General features: G+C 42.3%; 1 pseudogene; it reads right to left on the reverse strand.

Annotated features, from left to right (window-relative positions):
* Positions 1–747: 747 nt before the first annotated feature.
* Positions 748–22,394, reverse strand: part of LOC147913567 (acyl-coenzyme A synthetase ACSM1, mitochondrial-like) — a 48,949-nt pseudogene continuing 27,302 nt past the window's right edge.

The following is a 22,394-nucleotide window of genomic DNA, read 5'->3' on the forward strand; positions in this document are numbered from 1 at the left end:
CAGGAAGATAAAGCCAAGCTTATTTGTGTTTGTATTTCTCTCTTTAAAAATTATTGGTGGTATGTAAATACCATCCTTTCCTTCTATGATCCACGTTTCATTACCATGACACACTCCAGACATAAATGACAGTTCATGACTTTTAATTCAATTTAGAATTTTCTTTTATGTTATAATCATGCTTAGAAGGAAACATAAAATCAATATATCATGCTCTTGTGTTTTATTCGTTAGGGTTTAAATACATGTGTTCATTTGACTACTCGTGGATTTCATTTTTAAATATAATATATTGTAATGCTGTTTTTCTCTACTGCACACAAAATGTTTTAAGGCCATAAAATTTCATGATAAATGGTAACCCCTTTTACAAACCAATGCATCAGCAATTCCTTTGAAGAATTTATTGAAATCGACTCTTCAAAGATGCTGTAACGTGGTTGTGTCTACGTTATATCAAAAACATCGGAAGCAAAACTGTTTTGTCTAGACTGAGCCAAGTCTTGGGATATTTACATTCGAAGACATAGAGGAAAAGGAATCCTGGAGAACAACTGATTTTCACTTCACGTCCTGACCACAGCAAGTAAAGAGGGAATCCATACCAAATAATGCTTAATTAATTAAAGTAAAAACTCATATCTGACTTACAAGCATTACTAGGCAACCCCATTAACCCAAAGCCTGTGGATTCCCACACCAGCCAGAAAGCCTTCCAATTTCAGAGAGAATGGAATGAAAACATCACTAAATCATGTCTTCAAAGGAATGCTGGGACAAAGCAGGAGTTAAAACATCCAGAGATAAACAGGAAGCCAGCAAAAGCCATGAAGTGTCCAAACATCCTACTGAAATTACAGTCCACTTCAGTCTAATTAGTGGCAGCCACCAATGGGATCCAGACCAGGGCTAGAAATAGAGGCTAACATACCGCAAGGCAGGTTCTACATCGGAGATGATGATTCTATAGGGCTTAAAGTAGAACTTGGCTAATTCTGTGGCCACGTGCCCCAAATTTAAAAAGCGGGACTGATTATTTCAGAGTGCGGGACTCCACTGGGAGGGAATCCCTGATGATTCAGGCAATTATTGCCACAATGATGCTGCCTAACAAACTCCCCCCTGCCCAAATCTCAGTGGCTTACAAAAACAAGCATTTATTCTTGTGCTCGTGGGTCTGCAGTTAGGATGTGGTTTGGCAGATCTAGGCTGCAATTGGCTGGGGCCTCTGCTCCAGGCTGTAGGTTCAGTTTGGGTTTGCTCCAGGGGCCCAAACTGACGGAGTAGCAGTTTCATGCTCAGTAGAATGCAGGAGGACAAGTCCAATTATTCAAGCGCATTGTAAGCCACTGCTCTCGTCACAATCTCCAGAATCCCATTGGCCAAAGCAAATGACACGCTGAACCCAAAGTCAAGATACGGAGGCTGGCCCCCTGGCATAGTGGTTAAGTTTGGTGTGCTCCGCTTCAGCAGCCCGGGTTCTCGGATTCGGATCCCAGGCATGGACCTACACTGCTCTTCAGCCATGCTGTGGTGGCATCCTAGATACAAAATAGAGAAGGAAGATGGGCACAGATGATGGCTCAGCAACAATCTTTCTCAGCAAAACAGAGGAAGATTGGCAACAGATGTTAGCTCAGGGTGAATATTCCTCAGCAAAAAAAAAGATATGGCGTCAAGGAGGGAATATGTAAAGATACATATACCCTCACTGGGTATATGTAAAGATTTCACGAGATGAAACATGTAAAACATGAAGCTAGTTTAACCTTATTATTATTCCTATCATCATCATTATCTTCATCATTTTTACTATTGTTGTATGTATATTTCTGTGCCTGGAACTTTGTGGGCATTTATTAATTGTTGGTAATTTATTATTCTTAGGTTATTATTTATGTCCCGACTTAATTGCACAGGGCCTTGCACATAGTAGGTGCTCAGTAAACACCTACTGAATCAATGAATGCATGCTCTGGAGCCAGATTGCTTTGATTCCCGTTCTGGCTCCACCACTGTGCCACCTGGGCAACTTAATAACTTCTTTAGGCCCCTGTTTCCTTATCTATAAAAGGGTATAATGAGAGTCCTGAACTCATTAGGTTACTGGGGAGATAAATGAGCTGGCACATAATAAGAGCTCATTGAATGTTGGATGTCAGCAGCAGCAGCAGCATTTTCAGTCACAGATGAGGCCACAGTGCCCCCTGGTGACCACACAGTGTAAGTGTACACACACACTAACTGTGCCCCCTCTCCACCCTCGGTCCTGGGTAGACATGGCCTCGAAGTTTCCCCTGCACCTGCCTTCCCAGTGCCCACACACAGGCAGGATGACCCCCGTGTCCTCTTCCTCACCTCCCCTCGAATTGGGTCCGGGCTGCTCACCACAGCTGACTCAGCCACTGCTGGATGCTCGGCCAGGGCATTCTCCACCTCTACTGGCCCGATGCGATACCTGCAGGGTCAAAGGTTCCTTCTCTGGTTCTGAGAAGATGCCAGGGCTGGGGTGACCAGGCCCTCAAATCTCATGTTCTGGAGGATCGTATCTTCCCTTGGCACAGAGGGAAACTGTCACAGGGGGTCAGAGGCCTGTGACAGGCTGTGTAGTGAGACCACTGCAGGAAGACCTGGACGCTCCATGCTAAGGCACAGATGCACAGGCACAGATGCCTTCTTCTCTCCTCACTGCCTCTGGTAGGAGGAGAGGGAGAGCTCTGTCCTCCCAGAGCTCTGCGGCCTGGCTTCAGGAGCTTCCTCCAGCATGGAACCTCTTGGAAGCCCCAAACTTGATCTTAAACATTCATGAAAATTCTCCATCACATTCCCCACTACGTCAGCATTTGTTTTAGAAATTACAAAATAAAACAAACTCAATTTCCCTGAAATAACCAAGAGAACTTGTTACTTGTGTCATTTTTTCCCCTTAAATCACGTAAGGGTTAGGGACAACGGGTTGGGAGCCAGACCACATTGGTTCGAATCTGGGCTGCAACCTGTACTGTCTTTGAAACTTTAGGAAACTTACTTCACTGGCCAGTGACTCAGTTTTCTTCTGTGTAAAATGGGTGTAATAATCACATCTACTGGGTTATAGAAAGCACTGAGGAGAGTGCTTTCACCTAGTAAGCACTCCATAAAGGTTAGCTATTATCATTATTATTATTATTATTTTCTGTGACATGTTGTGCCCCATCAGAGGAGCACAGAGAATAATTTCCTCCCACTGATAGAGGCCAAAGCAAGGTCTCCCTTACCATCCCATCCCTCCTCTTTAAATTGCATGGTGTCTTATTATGGTTGTTCTTCCAGACCTTCCTGAACTTCATTTTGACTGTTTCTTCTGGATGCAGGGGTTGGGGGAGGTGCACAGACACCCCCGGGCCAGAGCCCTGTAGACATGGCTCTGTTCAGAATTAGGCTGAGGGTCCCATGGCCAATGCATGGAGGAACGTCTGGGCCAGCTAGATCCCACCAGGCGTGTGAGGGTGACACCCCCTGGCTCAGGGTCAGCCACACCTACCCAGAGGCGTTGATGACATCATCGCCCCTCCCCAGGAACCAGATGTGGCCCTCTGCATCCATGGTTGCTCTGTCCCCGGTGCTGTAAAAGTCCCCACACTCCGCTTCTGCTGTCCTCACCGGGTCATCCTGTAAAGAGAACAGCACCCCTCTGTGGAGAACTTAGCGAGTCTAGAGATGAAGAGCCACAACCTGGGGCTCGGATCTGGGTCCGAATCCTCCTTCTCATGCCACCTGGCACCTGGGAAAGTTTTGTCATCTCTCCAAGTCTATTTTCTTTACACGCAAATACTCAATGCATTCTACTGCTGAGTTAGTGGGCAATATTATGCCAATTTCAAGGATAATTTTTTAAAATAACACCTCGCTTTTGTGTGGCTCTCCAGTAGAATACGATTTCCTACACCATGAACTCCGTGTTCATGAACTCGTTCATGAACGCTGTGAGAAGCTCAGCATTCACACACTGCCTGGACAGATGGGAGGTGTCAATAAACATTTGCTGAATGAATTTTCTTCCCAAAACACTACCTCATTTGATCCTCACAGAAAGCCTATGAGGCTGGTATTATTTTAATTACACTTTTGATTTTAGGATAATGCTAGATTTGCATGCAAGTTATAAGAAATAATACAGAGCGATCCCGTGTACCCTTTACCCAGTTTCTCCCAATGGTAACATCTTCCAACACTATATAGTTCAACATCACAACCAGGTTATTGACATTGATGCAATCCACTGATCTTACTCAGATTTCCCGTTTTTTACTTCTACTCATTTGTGTGTGTGTGTGTGTGTGTGTGAGTGTTCTTAGTACAATGCAATTTTATCACATGTGTAGGTTTGTGTATCCACCACCACAGTCAAGAGACAGAACAGTCCCGTCATCACCAGGAGGTCTCATGTTGCTTTTATACCCACGTCCACCTCCCTCTTCCTCCTTGTCCCCCTCCCTCTCCATCCCTAACCCCTTGGCAATGCCTAATCTATTCTCCGTTTTTATAATTTTGCCATTTTAAGAGTATTACATAAGTGGAATCATATAGTATGTAACCTTGGGGACTGGCTCTTTTTTATTATCTCATTCAGTGTAATTCTCTGGAGATTCATCCAGGTTGGTGTGTTTATCAATAGTTCAGTCCTGTTATTGCTAAACATTATTTCATGTTATGGATGAGCCACAGTTTGTTTACCCATTAACCCATTGAAGGGCATCTGGGTTGTTTCCAGTTTTTAGAGATTATGAATAAAGCCACTATGAACATTTGTGTACAGGTTTTGTGTGAGGCTGGCATTTTTTATAGCCCATGTTACAGAAGAGGAAACTGATGTTCAGAGAGGCACAAGAGGCACAATCACTTGCTCGAAGTCACTCAGCTGGTTGGTGGAAGGGCTGGTATTTGAATTTAATTCTTGCTCTACAGCCCATGAACTTGACCACCAAGTAGTGTGTTGGGATCTTCCCTGTTGTGGAACATGACATGATTTTAAGAGGTTCCAGAAAAAAACATTTTAGAAATGTTGAATCACATCCCTTTTTAGACTCCCTTACAATCGTTCTGATTTGGCTCCAACATGTTATAAAAAGCTCGGGAACTACCAAGAGGAAGGTAAGTTTCAAGATCAGAGTTTTTAGTGGGAACAGGATGAAGCTAAAATTTAAGAAAATTGTTTTGTTTGTATTATAGTTGTGGTTACAATTGCCTTCTGCTTTTGGCAAGTGATACTGTTTTCCACTTGTGATACCAGATCAACTTTTTTTTTTTAAACAAATGTTTTAAAGTAAAATAATAAGTGGATTTAGAGAGAAAAATTAAGTAAGTGATAATATAGATGGTGCACAGATAAGGTAAAAATAGTGGATGTGGACATGGATGACTGAAATTTAGGAAACACTGCATCAAGGTGTATAGCAAAGTCCCACCCCCATTCATGCACCACTTGAACTACTGTCCAGCTCAGTGTGCTGGGTGTTGATACAGTTGGCCTGACACACCCCTGTGGACAGGCCTTCCAGGAGGGAATGAAATTTCTTGATGCCAATCATCTGAGATAGGGTCAGAGACTGGAACAGGGACGATGGGACTCACACATCCAGGGAAGTAATCATGCTCCCAGGGCCAAAGAAAAGCTCCTGAATAGTAGAGGGACAGTATCCCATCTACCACACAGACGTGGGAGAGTCCACACAGAAACCAAGTGGGTCCTTAACCTTGGCTGCTTTCAAAAACTTCTATGGAGGGTCTGGCCCTGTGGCATAGTGGTTAAGTTTATGTGCTCTGCTTCGGCAGCCCAGGTTCATGGGTTTGGATCCCAAGCACGGACCTACACCACTCCTAAAGCCATGCTGTGGTGGTGACCCACATACAAAATAGAGGAATACTGGCACCGATATTAGCTCAGGGCCAATCTTCCTCACCAAAATAAAAAAAAATAGAAAAGAAAATAAAGTGCTACTGGGGAGTGATGTAAAGAAAATGGCCTACTAGGAAGCTGTGAGCTCTTGTTCCCTTGCAAAACATCAAAAACAATGAATCAAGCAAACAAACTACCAGGAGCTGTCTGAACTGACTTTGTAGGAGCTCTGGAAGTGTCAAAGGTTTACAACAACCATGCAAATACCCAATCAAGAAAAGCCAGCTTCAAAATGGTAGGGAAGTTTCATGTCATTTTCACTCACCCTTGCCTCACCTTTCCCCAGCATGGCAGATTTGGTCTTGAGTAGACAGCAGCCCGGTTCCCATTCCCCCAGCTCCCACCAGAGGGAGCAGAGCAGATTTTATTTGCACATTATTGTGTAATCTGTTCTAACCTCTCTGGGGACACCTGAAGGGCTGATGCAAGGCCTCATTTCACACGACTCAGAATGCAGATGGGAAGAGCAGCAGACACTGCTCGTAAAAGCTACACGGTGGACTACAACTAAAGACGCCTGAGATGAGAGACTGTGGGGGAGATACACAGTAGACCATCAAGGTCTGGGGGAGAAGATAGGGTAGACTTTCCAGGAAATTGAGATATTCAAGACAGCTGTGAACATGGGGGATTTAGAAAGCCATTACACACCCAGGCAAGACGCATGCTCAGAACTTCCTGAGAAGACCTGAAGCTTCCACCTCAGGCTGATCCCCAGGCTCAGAGCAAGGCTGGCCAAGTTGTGGGGGAGCGCCTCACACAGAGCCAGTCTGCACAGGGGACGTCCTCTGTTGTTGTTGCTGTTGTTGTTGATGTTTGTGTTTGTTTGTTTGAGCTCCTGGCACTCAAGGAAATCTCTGTCAAAACATTAGCTGAGGGGATTGCCGGGAAGATGGCAGCATAGGAGGACTCTGAACTCACCTCCTCCCACAGACACAACAAATTTACAACTACCTGTGGAACAATCACCTCTGAGAGAGATCTGGAAACTGGATAAAAAGAACCCCCACAACAAGGGACAATACTGACAGAGGTGAAAGAGGCAGAAATACCTTTCTCCTGAGGAAAAAACCCTATTCTAGCTGCAGCAGTTCACAGCTGGGAGCAGTCTTAAGGTAGGAAGTTTTACCTGGAGAAACAGGGGTCTGAGCAGGAGAGCTATGCCACAATAAGAAGCCTTTGAATTCAGCACAACGGAGATGCCTGTCATAATACTCGGCTTTGCTGGCTATTAAAACCAATGGGGAATACCTCCAGAAGAGGTATGGAACATAAGAGAAAGAAAAGCTTGCTCTTAAAGGGACCACACACAAATTCACCATTCCAGAAACCAACAAAAAATCACCAGAAAGAAAGGTGCATAGTCCTTTGGTAACAGAGACTCACTTGAAAAGCTCTGAGCATGCCTCAGAGAGGCAGAAGGTGGCTGGGCCACATCCCCAGGGACTAAGTCACTGGTGGCAGCCATCGCTGTGACCTAGTACAGGCGTGCTCACATAGATGCTGGCAGATGCCATTGGAGTTCTTCCCCTGGTCTGTTAGCACAAGAGTTTGCCCTGCCCACTAGAGCACTGATTTAATCCAGCTCAGCCAGGGCAGACAGCCCACCCTAGGGACTGGCGCCACCCACCAGCAAGCCCAGGGAGCTTGTGGGCTTGCATAGGCGGGGTGTGTGGGACCTCTGCAGTGGAGCAAGTGGGTCCACCTTTGCAGGGCAGGGCATGCATGAGGGGTGGGACTGCATTGGCAGAGTGTGTGGGACCTCTTCAGTGGGGCAAGTGGGTCCACTTCAGTGGGGGAGGGTGTGCGCATGGGGCAGGACTGCATTGGCCAAGTGTGTGGGCCTGCAGGTGGTGGGGCTTGTCAGCTGCAGCAGACTTGTGCCACTGGCCTCCTTAAACAACCGCACAGGAGATCTGTCCCACCTTCCAATGCCTGAAATGATTGCATGCTGCCATGCCTGGGGCCGGCCCCACCCAGCTGCACTCCTGAGAGAGCTGACAACAGCATCATGTCCCAGAGGCGTGTGGCAGCTGTGAGCCCCTGAGCCTAGCAACCAGCCACCCTGGGGGCCTGACTCACTTAACACCAAATCAGTAGCAGGTGTGTGCTATTAGACCTTGCAGCCAGCTGTGCTGGGGTTCCCCCTGCACAATAAAGTGACTAAAGTGACCATAGCAGCTGCACACAGCTGAGCCTTACAACCAGCTGGCCCGGGGGTCAGCCTAGCCTACCCATGCACCTGCAGCAAGAGCAACCCTGCCACAACAGAAGGGCACACACAGCCCACACAAGGGACACTCCCAGAACATTTGGAACTGGTGAGGAGAGGGAAGCACATTGCTGGGCCCCATAAGCCACCTGTTACATAAGGCCAAATCTCCAAGATTGGGAGACATAGCTAATCTACCTAACACATAGATATAGGCACAGAGAAGTAAGCTAAATGAGGAGACAAAGGAATAGGTTCTGATTAAGGGAACAGGACAAATCCTTAGAAAAAGAACTAAACCAAACAGAGATAAGCAATCTACCTGAAAAAGAGTTCAAACAAAAAGTCATAAGGATGCTCACTGATCTTGGAAGAAGAACAGATGAACACAGGGAGTACTTCAACAGAGAATTGGAAAATATAAAAAAGAACCAATCAGAACTGTAGAATACAATAATAGAAATGAAAAATTCACTAGAGGGAATCAACAGCGGAGTAGACGACACAGAAAAATGGATCAGTGAGCTGGAGGAAAGAGTAGAGGAAATCACCCAAGCTGAACAGAAAAAGAAAAAAGAATTAAAAAGAATGAGGACAGTCTAAGGGACCACTGTGACAACATCAAGCATACTCACATCCATATTATAGGTGTCCCAGAAGGAGAAGAGAGAGACAAAGGGGCAGAGAACTTTTTTGAAGAAATAGTAGCTGAAAACTTTCCTAACCTAAGGAAGGAAACAGACATCCAGGTACAGAAAGCACAGAGACCACCAAACAAGATGAAGCCAAAGAGGGAAGCCCACACCAAGATACATTTTAATTAAAATATCAAGAATTAAAGATAAAGAGAGAATCTTGAAAGCTGCAAGAGAAAAGCAACAAGTTACATACAAGGAAACCCCAGAAGGCTATCAGCTGTCTTCTCAGCAGAAATCTTACAGGCTATAAGGGAGTGGCATGATATATTCAAAGTGCTGAAAGGAAAAAACCTACAACCAAGAATACTCTACCTGGCAAGGTTGTTATTCAGAATGGAAGGAAAGATAAAGAGTTTTCCAGACAAGCAAAAACTAAGGAAGGTTATCACCAATAAACTGGCCTTACAACAAATGTCAAAGGGACTTCTTTAAGTGGAAAAGAGAAGACCAAATAGGAATAAGAAAATTATCAAGGAAAACCATCACTGGTAAAGGGAAATATACAGTAAATGTAGTAAATCATATAAAGTTAATATGAAGATCAAAAGACAAAAATACTAAAATTATCTATTTCCATTATAAGAGGTGAAGGGATACATATTCACAAAAAAAGAGGTTAAATATGATATCAAAAACATAAAATGTGGGGGTACGGAGTAAAAGTGTAGGAATTTTAGTAAGAAGTCAAACTTAAAAGACCATCAACTTAATATAGATTGCTATTTACATGGGTTATTATGTATGAACCTCATGGTAATCACAAAACAGAAACCTATAATAAATACACAAAAAATCAAGAGAAAGAAATCCAAACATAATACTAAAGAAAGCTAACAAATCACTAGGGGAGAGAGCAACAGAAGAAAGAGAAAAACTACTAAAAACCCCAAGAAAAAGTAACAAAATGGCAATAAGTACATACTTATCAACAACTACTTTAAATGTCAATGAACTAAATGCTCCAATCAAAGACATAAGGTGGCTGATTGGATAAAAAAACAAGACCCATATATATGCTTCACACAAGAGACACATTTCAGACCAAAAGACACTCACAAACTGAAAGTGAAGGGATGGAAAGAGATATTCCATGCAAATGGCAATGAAGAGAAAGCTTGGGTAGCAATACTCATATCAGACAAAATAGACTTTAAAACAAAAACTGTAACAAGAGACAAAGAAGGGCACCACATAGTAATAAAGGGAACAGTCCAGCAACAGGATATAACACCTGTAAATATCCATGCACTCAACAAAGGTGCACCTAGATATATAAAGAATTATTAACAGACATAAAATGAGAAATAGACAGTACCACAATAATAGTAGAGGACTTTAACACTCCACTTATATCAATAGATAGATCATTCAAATAGAAGATAAATAAGGAAATAGTGGCCTTAAATGACACATTAGACCAGATGGACTTAGTAGATATATACAGAACACTCCATCCAAAAGCCACAGAATACAGATTCTTTTCAAATGCACACAGAACAATCTCCAGGATAGATCACATATTAGGCCACAAAACCAGTCTCAACAAATTTAAGAAGATTAACATAACATGAAGCATCTTTTCTGACCAGAGTGGTATGAAACTAGAAATCAACTACAAGAAGAAAACTAGAAAAGCCACAAACATGTGGAGATTAAACAAAATGCCTCTGAACAATGATTGGGTCAATAGAGAAATCAAAAAATACCTGGATACAAGTGAAAATGAAAATATGACATACTAAAGTTTATGGAATACAGCAAAAGCAGTACTAAGAGGGATGTTTATAGCAATACAAGCCTACCTCAAAAAACAGGCAAAATCTCAAATAAACAACCTAACAGTGCACCTAAAGGAACTGGAAAAAGAAGAACAAACAAAGCCCCAAATCAGTAGAAGGAAGGAAATAATAAAACTCAGAGCGGAAATAAATGAAATAGAGACAAAAAAAAAGAAAAAATCAATGAAACTAAGAGCTGGTTCTTTGAAAAGGTAAACAAAATTGACAAACCTTTAGCTAGACTCACCAAGAAAAAAGAGAGAAGGCTCAAATAAATAAAAGAGGGGAAATTACAAAGGACATCTCAGAAATACGATGGATTATAAAAGAATACTATGAAAAGCTATATACCAACAAATTGTATAACCTAAAAGAAATGGATAAATTCTTAGACTCATACAACCTACCAAAAGTGAACCAAGAAGAAATAGAGAATTTGAATAGACCAATCACCAGTGAGGAGATTGAAACAGTAATTGAAAATCTCCCAAAAACAAAAGTCCAGGACCAGATGGTTTCCCTGGTGAATTCTACCAAACATTCAAAGAAGACTTAATACATATCCTTCTCAAACTCTTTCAAAAAATTGAAGAAGAGGGGATGCTTCCTAACTCTTTCTATGAGGCCAAATTACCCTGATACCAAAACCGGACAAGAACAATACAAAAAATAAAAATTGCAGGCCAATATCACTGATAAGCATAGATGGAAAAATCCTCAACAAAATACTAGCATATCAAATGCAACAATACATTAAAAATATCACACACTATGACGAAATGGGATTCATGCCAGGGATGTACGGATGGTCCAACACCCACAAATCAATCAACGTGATACATCACATTAACAAAATAAAGAATAAAAATCACATGATCATTTCAGTAGATGCAGACAAAGCATTTGACAAGATATGGCATCCACTTATGATAACAACTCTGAATAAAATGGGTATAGAAGGAAAGTACCTCAACATAATAAAGGCCATATATTAAAAACCCACAGCTAATATCATACTAAATGGTGAAAAACTGAAAACTATCCCTTTAAGAACACGAAGTAGACAAGGATATCCACTTTCACCATTCTTACTTAACATAGTATTGGAAGTTCTTGCCAAATAAGTCAGGCAAGAAAAAGAAATAAAAAGGATCCAAACTGGAAAGGAAGAAGAAAAATGTCACTATTTGCAGGTGATATGATTTTATATATAGAAAACACTAAAGAATCCACCAAAGAACTATTAGAAAAAATAAAAGAACACAGTAAAGTTGCAGGATACAAAATCAACATAGAAAAATCAATCGCATTTCTACACACTACCAACAAAATAGCAGAAAGAGAAATTAAGAACACAATCCCATTTACAATCACAACAAAAAGAATAAAATACCTAGGAACAAATTTAACCAAAGAGGTGAAAGACCTATACACTGAAAACTAGAAAAAATTGTTGAAAGAAATCAAAGAAGACACTAAGAAATGGAAAGATATTCCATGTTCTTGTATTAGAAGAACTAACAGTTAAAATGTCCATACTTCCTAAAGCAATCTACAGACTCAATGCAATCCCTATAAAAGTCCCAATGACATTTTTCACAGAAATAGAACAAAAAATCCTAAAATTTACATGGAACAATAAAAGACCTCATGTAGCCAAAGGAATCCCAAGAAAAAAGAATAAAGCTGGAGGTATCACACTCCTTGATTTCAAAATATACTACAAAGCTATAGTAATCAAAACACCATGGTGCTGGCACAAAAACAGACACACAGATCAGTGGAACAGAATGGAGAGCCTGGAAATAAACCCACACATCTATGGACAGCTAATTTTTGACGAGGGAGCCAAGAACATACAATGGAGAAAGGAAAGTCTCTTCAATAAATAGTGTTGAGGAAATTGGACAGTCACATGCAAAAGAATGAAAGTAGATCATTATCTTACACCATACACAAAAATTAACTTACAATGGATTAAAGACTTGAATGTAAGATCTGAAACCATAAAACTTCTAGAAGAAAACATAGGCAGCACGCTCTTCAACGTTGGTCTTAGCAGCATCTTTTTGAATACCATGTCTACTCAGGCAAGGGAAACAATAGAAAAAATAAACAAATGGGACTACATCAGACTAAAAAGCTTCTGCACAGCAAAGGAAACCATCAACAAAATGAAAAGACAACCTAACAACTGGAAGGAGATATTTGCAAACCATACATCTGATGGGGGGCTAATATGCAAAATATATAAAGAACTCATACATCTTAACAACAAAGAAACAAACAACACAATTAAAAAATGGGCAAAAGATCTGGATAGACATTTTTTTCAAAGAAGTTATACAGAGGCCAATAGGTAAATGAAAAGATGTTCAACATCACTAATTATTATGGAAATGCAAATCAAAACTACAATGAGATACCACCTCATGCACTTCAGAATGGCTATAATTAACAAAATAAGAAATAACAAGTGTTGGGGAGGATATGGAGAAAAATGAATTCTCATATACTGCTGGTGGGAATGTAAACTGTTGCAGCCACTATGGAAAACACTATGGAGATGCCTCAAAATTTAAGAATAGAACTACCATATGATCCAGATATTTCATTTTTGAGTATTTATCCAAAGAACATGAAAACATGAATGTGCAAAGATATATGCACCCTTATGTTAATTGCAACATTATTCACAATAGCTAAGACTTGGAAACAACCTAAGTGCCCATCAACAAATGAATGGATAAAGAATATGTGGTACATATACACAGTTGAACACTACCCAGCTATAAAAAAAGATGAAATCTTACCATTTGAGGCAACATACATGGACCTTGAGGGTATTATGCTAAGCAAAATAAGTCATATGGAAAAGTCAAATACCATACAATTTCACTCATAAGTAGAAGATTAAAACAACAACAACAGCAACAAACACATAGATACAGAGATTAAATTTGTGTTTACTAGAGGGGAGGAGGGAGGGAGGAGGGCAAAAGGGATGGTAGGGTACATGTATATGATGATGGATGGTAATTAGTCTTTGAGTGGTGAACATGATACAGTCTACACAGAAATTGAAATATAATGACGTACACCTGAAATTTATATAATGTTATAAACCAATGTTACCTCAATTAAAAAAAGAAATAAAATAAGTAGATATGAAGAGAAAAGGAGCTACTTGCAAGCTGCTTTGAGCAGTGTTCTGTTTTTGAATGCTAGTGATACCCATCTTGTAATATATGTAGTGAAGTATTTACCAAGACTTGTAATAGCAATGTTTGTAACAAGCTACTTAAAAGCTACATTCAAGAAAGTGTTCTTTCAGTGAATGAAATTGCTACCCATTCTGTACTGCATGTAGGGTAGGGTTTAACAAGACTCGTAATAAAGACGTTTCTAACAAAGGTACTTGCAAACTGAGTTCAGGACACTGTTTTAAATGATGGAGATGATACTGATTCTTGTAATGCATGTAGTGAGGTTATTAAGACTTGTAATAAAGATGTTTCTAACAAACCAAAAACAAAACAAAACAACATTAGCTGAATATGACCTAAAGGAACAGAAACTTCAATGATCACACATTACAAACAATAGTCTTTGCAAAAAGAATTTGGAAAAATCTCAAAACAAAGAACTATTATAGCCTCCAACAGTCAAAAAAATCAGCAACTTCAACCCCTGGAGAGGTGAGAGAATCTGATTTCCAGAGTTACCACATTATAATAGTGAAAGGCCCAATTTTCAACTAAAAAATCACAAGGCACACAAAGAAAGAGGAAACATGGCTCATTCAAAGGAATGAAATTGATTGACAGAAGCCATCCCTGAGAAAGCACAGACATCAGACCTACTAGGCAAATAATTTAAATCAAATGTAAATATGGTCAAATAGCTCAGAAAAAAAATGGACAAAACTAAAGGAAGTCAGGAAAACAATATATGGACAAAATGAGAATATCAACAAAGAGAAAGAAATTATAAAAAAGGAACCAAATAAAAATTCTGGAGCTGAAAAGTACAATAACTGAAATGAAAAATTCACTAGTGAGTTTCAACAACATATTTGAACTGGTGTAAGAAAGAATCAGAGAATTGAAGATAGAACAATTGAAATTATTGAGTCTGAGGAGCAAAAAGAAGAAAGAATGAAGAAAAGTGAACAGAGCCTAATGGACTTATGTGACACTATCAAGCAGACCAACATATGCATTATGAGAGAAGGAAAAAGAGAGAAAGGGGCAGAAATATTATCTGAAGAAATAATGACCAAAAACTCCCTAAATGTGGTGAAACACTTGAACCTACAAATTCAAGAAACGTAAAGAAATCCAAGTAGGATAAACCCAAGAGACCTACACCAAGACACATTATAATCAAACTGTTGGAAACCAGAGAAATAGAGAATCTTGAAGGTAGCAAGAGAGAAGTGACTCATCACACACAAGGAGTCCTCAATAAGATTATCAGCTGATTCTCATCAGAAACCTTGAAGGCCAGAAGTGGCAGGATTACATAGTGATGTGTTGCTTACCAATGGGGATACATTCCGAGAAACATGTTGTTAGGTGATTTCGTCACTGTGCAAACATCAGAGCTTACTGAAGGGGAACAAAATTTGCCACCCCAAAATGTATCTCTTTAACATGAGGATATTTTAGGCTGATTATTTTTAAGAAATAAAAACTCACAAAGCATTTCTTGTTACCTCCTCCTTAACTGCCTAAAAGAATTCAGATTAAAAAAACCTGTCTCAGAAAGCAAGCTATCACCTTAGCATAACACGAACTAGGTAGTAGACAGGGAGGAACCTAGAAAAGCCTGTTTGTTGGGCTCCCCTCTGTGTCCTTCTGTTTCTGTTCTTGTTTTCCAAACATTTGCCCCTTTTCACCTACTTTTGAATTGACTTCCTTCCCTTTGAAGTCCCTGACTTTCCCCACCACCAATAATTTCTTCTGTCTTTAGCTGAGGATGGTATTTAACGCGATGGTTTCAGCCATTTTGGTGAGTTATTCAGGTTTCCTGGGTTTCTTCCATGTATACATGTTATTAAACTTTTGTTTGTTTCTTTCCTGTTAATCTGTCTCATGTCATCTTAATTCTTAGACCAGCCGGAAGAACCTAAAAGGGCAGAGGAAAATTTCTTCCTCCCCTACAGTACTTACACAAACCTAGATGGTATAGTCTACTACACACCTAGGCTATACAGTATTAATCTTCTGGGAGCACTGTCGTATATGTGGTCCATCGTTGACCACAATATCATTATGTGGTGCATGACTGTAAAGAGCTCCTATAACTCAACAACAAAAAAACCCAAACAATCCAATTAAAAAATGAGCAAAAGACTTGAATAGATAAATCTCCAGAGAAGATATACAGATGGCCAATAAGAACATGAAAAAGATGCTCAACATCACTAGTCATTAGGGAAATGCAAATTAAAGCCACATTGAGATACCACGTCACACCCATTAGGATGGCTATTATCAAAAAATCAGAAAATAACAAGTCTTGGCAAGCATATGGAGAAATTGGAACCCTTGTACGTTGCTGATGGGAATGTAAAATGGTGCAGCCCCTGTGGGAAACGGTTCCTCAAAAAGTTAAACATAGAATTACCATATGATCACAAACAGTAGAAATAACCCAAATGTCCATCAAGAGATTACTGAGTATACCCAATGTGCAATATACATACAAGGTAATATTATTCAGCCTTAAAAAATAATGACATTATTTTACATGTTACAACACGGATGAACCTTGAGAACATTGTGCTAAGTGAAATAAGCCAGACACAAAATGACGAATGTTGTATGATTCCCCTTATATGGGGTACATAGAATAGGCAAATTCACAAAGACAAAAAGTAGATTAGAGGTTTCCACGTGCTGGGGAGAGAAGGAGTGGGAAGTTGTTGTTTAATGGGATTGGAGTTTCTGGTTGGGAGGGTGAAAATTTTCTGCACATGCATAGTGCTGATGCTTGCACAATATTGTGAATTTACTCAACACCACTGAATTGTATGCTTAAAATAGCAAAAATGGTAAATTTTATGTTATATATATTTTACCACAAAAAAAAGAAAACAAAAAAGCAAACAAATCTCAGTGGAAGAATGACAGCGTCTCAATGTCATGAGAGCGTGTGAAATGGGAGACATAGGTGTGGGCATATGTGAGGACATCTTAGCAAAATAAAATATATTATGTCCAATAAAAAAAAATGTCATTGCTCTGGACCACCCCAGTTCAATTTAACTAGAATCTCTGTGGTTGGATCCAAGCGCAAATATATTTTTAAAAAGTCTCCTCAAGTGATTCTAACATGCAGGCATGGTTGGGAAGCACTGATCTAAACATGTGTAACTCGGTGTTTATTTTCTCTTTTATCCAAACTTAAAGTTGTGCTGCTGAGAATTAACGATAAGGCTTGCATGTTTCCTTTTGAGCAACAGTATCACAAGAGGCCCCATGGAGGCCATCGTGTGAGGACAACAGTGGCACCAAGAGACCTCCAGTGTCTGTGACTTTGGAGAAAGGAGATGGAGTCTGAGATCAATTTCAGGGTCTGTCCACTCTTCCATGGCCAATCTTGGGAGCTAAGAATTTCCTCTTACCGGCCACTACTAACCTAGGAGGGGTAGGACTTGTCTGATTAAGAGTTTCAGCAGGTTACCTTATAGCCTACCACAGTTTTCTGTAATCCCTGATTTCTCATTTAGAGTTTGGGGTCAAAACCCCTAATTCATTGGTTTGAATCTTAGACCTGCCATTTATTGACATGGGATGACACCGCTTCTAATCTGCAGTTTCTTTCTCTGTAAAGTGGAGATAATGGTGGCTCCTGGAGGCTCAGCAAGGTTAACAGATTTGTTCTCACCCTGTTGGTAAGTGGGATGACAGGATTTGAACCCAGTCAAAGCCTGCATCCTTAACCACAGGAAATCACTGGACCCCACATCTGGTGTTTCCGAAGCCAGGCTTCTTTCTACCCCATCAGTCAGCCCATATGTGCCCGATGGGCTAGGACAGAAAGGAATGTGAGAACACACTATGAGCTTTGAGACTAATTAGAACAGGCTTCATCAAGCTGGAGGGAATAAAGAGAGATGTGAAGTCTCAGGGTGCAGAGTTGAGCCTGCTCCCTTATCACCTCCACAAACACCTGCAGGGACTCTTGGGGCCTGGCTGAGGGCAGACAGGGTGCCCTTACCTGGTAGTACATGAAGAGGCCTATGGGCCTGGTGGGCTTGATCCTGATGCCAATGATTCCTTCTGCGTTGGGCGGTAGGACAATTCCCTTGTCGTCAATGATCTAGAGCAAGAGGCCTGTGAATACCAAGCTGCAGGGCTCCCCCAACACTCCTGCTCCGCCCCAGCACTGCTGGCTTATTCATGTGACACCAGCGGGGATACCTGGGGGAGGAGCCCTGTCAGAAAATAGAATAAAGCTATCAAAAGTCCTTGAAATCAGCAAATGGTGAAACCCAAGTCACGGGTCTATTTGTTTCATGGATATACGGACATCGCAAACGTGCCTTCAGGTTAGAAAACATGGGTCAGGAGAAACTGAAAGCACCAGCTGGTGGAGAGAGCTGCCAGTGCTACCTCCAGGGCCTCTTTTCCCATCCACTGTGGGGGCCTCTAGCTGTCACGGTGAACTGCATCCATTCTCGGAATACTGCAGTTCTCACATGAAACCTCCACAGGAAATTGGAGGAAAAACAGGAGCAGAGGAGGAAGGACAACTGGTGGGCACCGCTGGTGTCACACAACGGTCCACGCTGAGCCCTAACTGCTCCCTGCCACTGCCTTTAGGATCAGACCTGGATGTCGAAGGGTGGGATGGCCTTCCCCATGGAACCTGGCTTGATCTTCATTCCCCGGAGGTTGCCACAAGTTATTCCCTGTTCAAAAAAGAAAGAGAATTGGGGCTGACCAAAGAATCCAGGCTGATCACAAAGTAGCAAGAATCACACACAGCATCCCTGCTCATGATGTCATTTGATGTTGCACAAAGAACCCTTGTGGGGAAGCTAGAAGGTCTGGATGCTAGGCTCAAGGCACTGACCCAACTCTATTCAGCAGACATTCACTGCGCCTGTCATAGGCTGGGCCTGTGCCAGCTGCTGGGGCTGCAGGGTCCAGTGGGGGAGGCCAAGAGAGAAGCAAAGGGGCGAGCCCGGGGCTGTGGGCATGTAACGTGGGGTGTGGAGTGTCTGCTGTTTGCCAGGCATGCGTCCACATGCCAGGGGAAGTCCATGAGTCCACTTAGCAAACATTTCCTTGGGGCTGTTGAACAGCAATAGGAATGTTGCCTCAACTACTTCTCAGAGCTGTGTTGAGATTATTCAGATTGGTCATGGTGTCCCCTCTGCCACCACTGCCCCACCCCCATTTATCCTCCTGATGAAACTTACTCCTCCTTTATGGTTCTCTGAATTATCGTTCCTTCTAAACCTAACTGCTTTACAGTCAGGCCAGGGTTTGAATCTTGACTCCATCACTCACTAGCTGGGTGCCAATCAATCCCCCTGGATCTCCTCCTCTGTCAAAGGGGGTAATTATCACACTGACCTCTCAGAAGGCCTGTGAGTGCACGGGAAACCCTTCACACAGTGCTGGGCGCACACCAAGTTAGTTCAATAAACAACTACTACTAGTTATTACTCAGGCCAGAAAAGTCATGGGGAGATTCTCCTTCTGTAGTATTTCCCCATACTTCTATTGTAGCCAACAGGGCATTACAGTTACTCTTGCTTGTCTCTTCCCTCAGTGGATAGCAAGCATTCTGAGAATAGAGATTGTCCCATCCATCTCTGCACTCCCAGCATCTAGCACAGCACCTACCTAAAAACAGCAAAAACAACAGTAGCTGCAACGTGAGCACGTCTAGGGGTTGGACACCGGCCAGTGCTTTATACACTTCCTTTCAATGACTTGATCACAACCCAGCAAGACAGGCATTGTGGTTTCCATTTTGGAGATGGGGAGGCTGAGATTCTGGAAGGGTCAATGACATGCTATGTCTTGAAGCCTGTAATTGGCAAGGCTGAGACTTGAACTGGGATCTGAGTTCCTGGGAGAGGAAGCTCTTGCCCCTTTGCTGTGTCGCTGCTCAACTACAGGCACGTAGAAAATGTTGCACAGATAAGTGAGTAGGTGTGACAGTGCTTTGAGAAATAAAGCATGACCCGGATATAAGGGAGTATTCTGTTGTTGCAAATAGTTAATGCAAAGGGACCGGGGCCACAAGTGTCATGTAGATCATGGGTGAGTGCAGTTCTCACCCCACCCTCCTCCTTGTCCAAATATAAACTGTGAGCTATGCAAGGACAGGCCCGAGTCTTAATATTTCTCAGGCCTGGAAGCAGAACAATTAACTCATTATTTATAATTTTTTGGCAAAAAATTTAGAGACAAGTATGTTAATTGAGACCAGAACCCCATTTTGCTACAGGTCCTGAGATGGCAGTCATCCCTCTGTCAGCCACAGGGATGATGGAGAGTGGGGGGAGGGGCTCTGTCCAGCCTCAGAAGTGGGTGGACAATGTGTTGGAAGAGAGATATCCGTCCACACTCTCACTGATAAAGTTCTTGAGGTTCAAGACTGGCATGATTCTCTGGACGCCCTGCCCACCTGGCTGCTCAGTGATGCTCTGTGGGATCACACTCTGTGTGTGTGTTTGCACACATGCACACACAGAAGGTCTCTGCTCCCTCCTCCACTCCTGCTAGTGTCCCACAATCAAACCTGTGTGCTGTCCTCATAAGCACCCAGAAATGGACTTCTGGGGCCAGCTCTGCCTGCCCCTGTGATTGCTGCCTTAGGACAGGATGGTGAAGAGGGCAGGACTTGTGGGTGGTGGCTTCCATGTTGCTGGAGAGACCCTCCTATCCCCTTGCCCCTCTTGGGCTCCCCTGAGCTAATCATCACAGGGATAGTGGCACCAAGTCCTTAGACCCCTTTTTAAGTTTTTGTCCAACAGTTTTCAGCACATTGGTCTCTTGACAAATCGAGGAGCTGTGAAGTGTCTTTCTGCAAGTTGACTTGGGGCAAATTAGCCTAGAACCTGGAGCCTCCCATTGGCTTCCATCAATGCTGGGGGGCCTCCGCACACACTCTTGGCATGATTCAGCTCATCTGCTGGGCTCGGTGGCTGAGCACATCCTGCCTGGCCCAGAAGGGACCATCCACCTACCGTCTCTGACTGTCCGTAGACCTGGTGGAGCAGAACCCCTGTCTGTCTTCTCCACTGCTCTTGCTCTTCAGGCAGCAGGGCCTCCCCGCCAGCACAGCTGTGCTCCAGGGTGGGGAACCTGAGACTTAGGGGAAGGCAAGGTGTCAACAGAGTCTCGGGTCAGGCCTTGGACCCTCTGCCCCACGCCCAGGGCGTTGAGAGCTCACAGCGTTGTCATCCGGATCCTTCCCCCTTCTGCTTCCTCACTTTCTTACTTGCCTTCTGGGCAACTTACTGATGGTCAAGGCCATCAGGTGAGTGGACGTCACTCACTTCCTGTCAGTCCCTGTTAACTCTTCTGGCAGAGGGTGGGTGGTGGTGGTGAGGCTACTGGGTTAAATCAGGGAGGTTCGGATTAAATTTGGATATTGATGTAACAAGAGGGTGAAAAATGTGTTTTTCAGACTTTGTCTTAGAGAAGCATTCTATGCGGCTAAGAGAGATATTTTCATAAACCATATAGGGGTGAGGGATAAGGCCCCAGGGACATGCTAGGACAGTAATAGAACTGTACTGCCCTCTATGGAGAGTGGGGTTATGTGAACTGAAGGGCTTTTGTGTTCCTGAGAGGAGAATGCAAGTTAGGGGTTGGAAATGAATTGCTCAGGACATCAAGGAAGGTTGGGCTGAGTATAGGAAGAGGGAGGAGGAGGGACATAGGTAACAGCCCTGAGGGAAGGAATTTCAGAGAGAACAGAAGAGTCTGCTGTGAACATTTGTAGCAGTTTTTTAGGTACCTTGTGTGATGTAAATCCTCTCCTGCATTTTCCCATGAAATTTTCCATGAACAATACAAAAACAATTACAAAATAATGATGGATTCCCTGAAGGAAATGGAAGTGATTGAGGTCTGAGTAGTGCTGGCACGGGGCTGAGCCGCGCCAGCTCTTGGACATGAAGGAGGTGGCAGACGTCTGGTTCACCTTTCCACCCTTGTCACCCTCACCCTCACCTTTCCACCCTTGTCACGTACAGAGTGAGGAGTGATGGACAGGAGGGCTGGTCTCATTGAGGGTGCCTTCCTCATTCTTCTGGAGCTTTATCCAATCAGATAAAGTGCGCAGAGTGTCTGATGGAGTCGTTAGTTATGCCCTGGGTGGATTTTTACTGGGTTTGGACAAAGGTCATCATCTGAGGAATGTTGCAAAAGTTGGCTGTAACATGAGCTTTGAAATACAGATGGAAACAGAATCCAGCCAGATTGAGGCTTCATGAATAAAATCAAGTTGTGTTTCAGAGTTAGCTTCATAAGGGTAGTCATTGAACTCCTTGGTATTTTAACTCTTATATATAAAACATGCTAGCTCTGATTTTTGAAGTAGCCATTTCAATTTCACAGTCTCTAAAAGATGCATAAATGCCCATAAGGTTCAAAGAACACATTTCAGTTTAGCTAAAAATTAATCCACAAACACAGCAAAATGCAAAAATAAAACTACAGTAAGATGACACTACACATCCATCAGATTGGCAAAAATTAAAAACTCTGACAATAACAAATATTGCTAAGCAT

Source organism: Ceratotherium simum, chromosome 26 (assembly GCF_057802395.1).
Source record: "Ceratotherium simum simum isolate JZ-2026a chromosome 26, ASM5780239v1, whole genome shotgun sequence".
NCBI classification, from domain to species: Eukaryota; Metazoa; Chordata; class Mammalia; order Perissodactyla; family Rhinocerotidae; genus Ceratotherium; species Ceratotherium simum.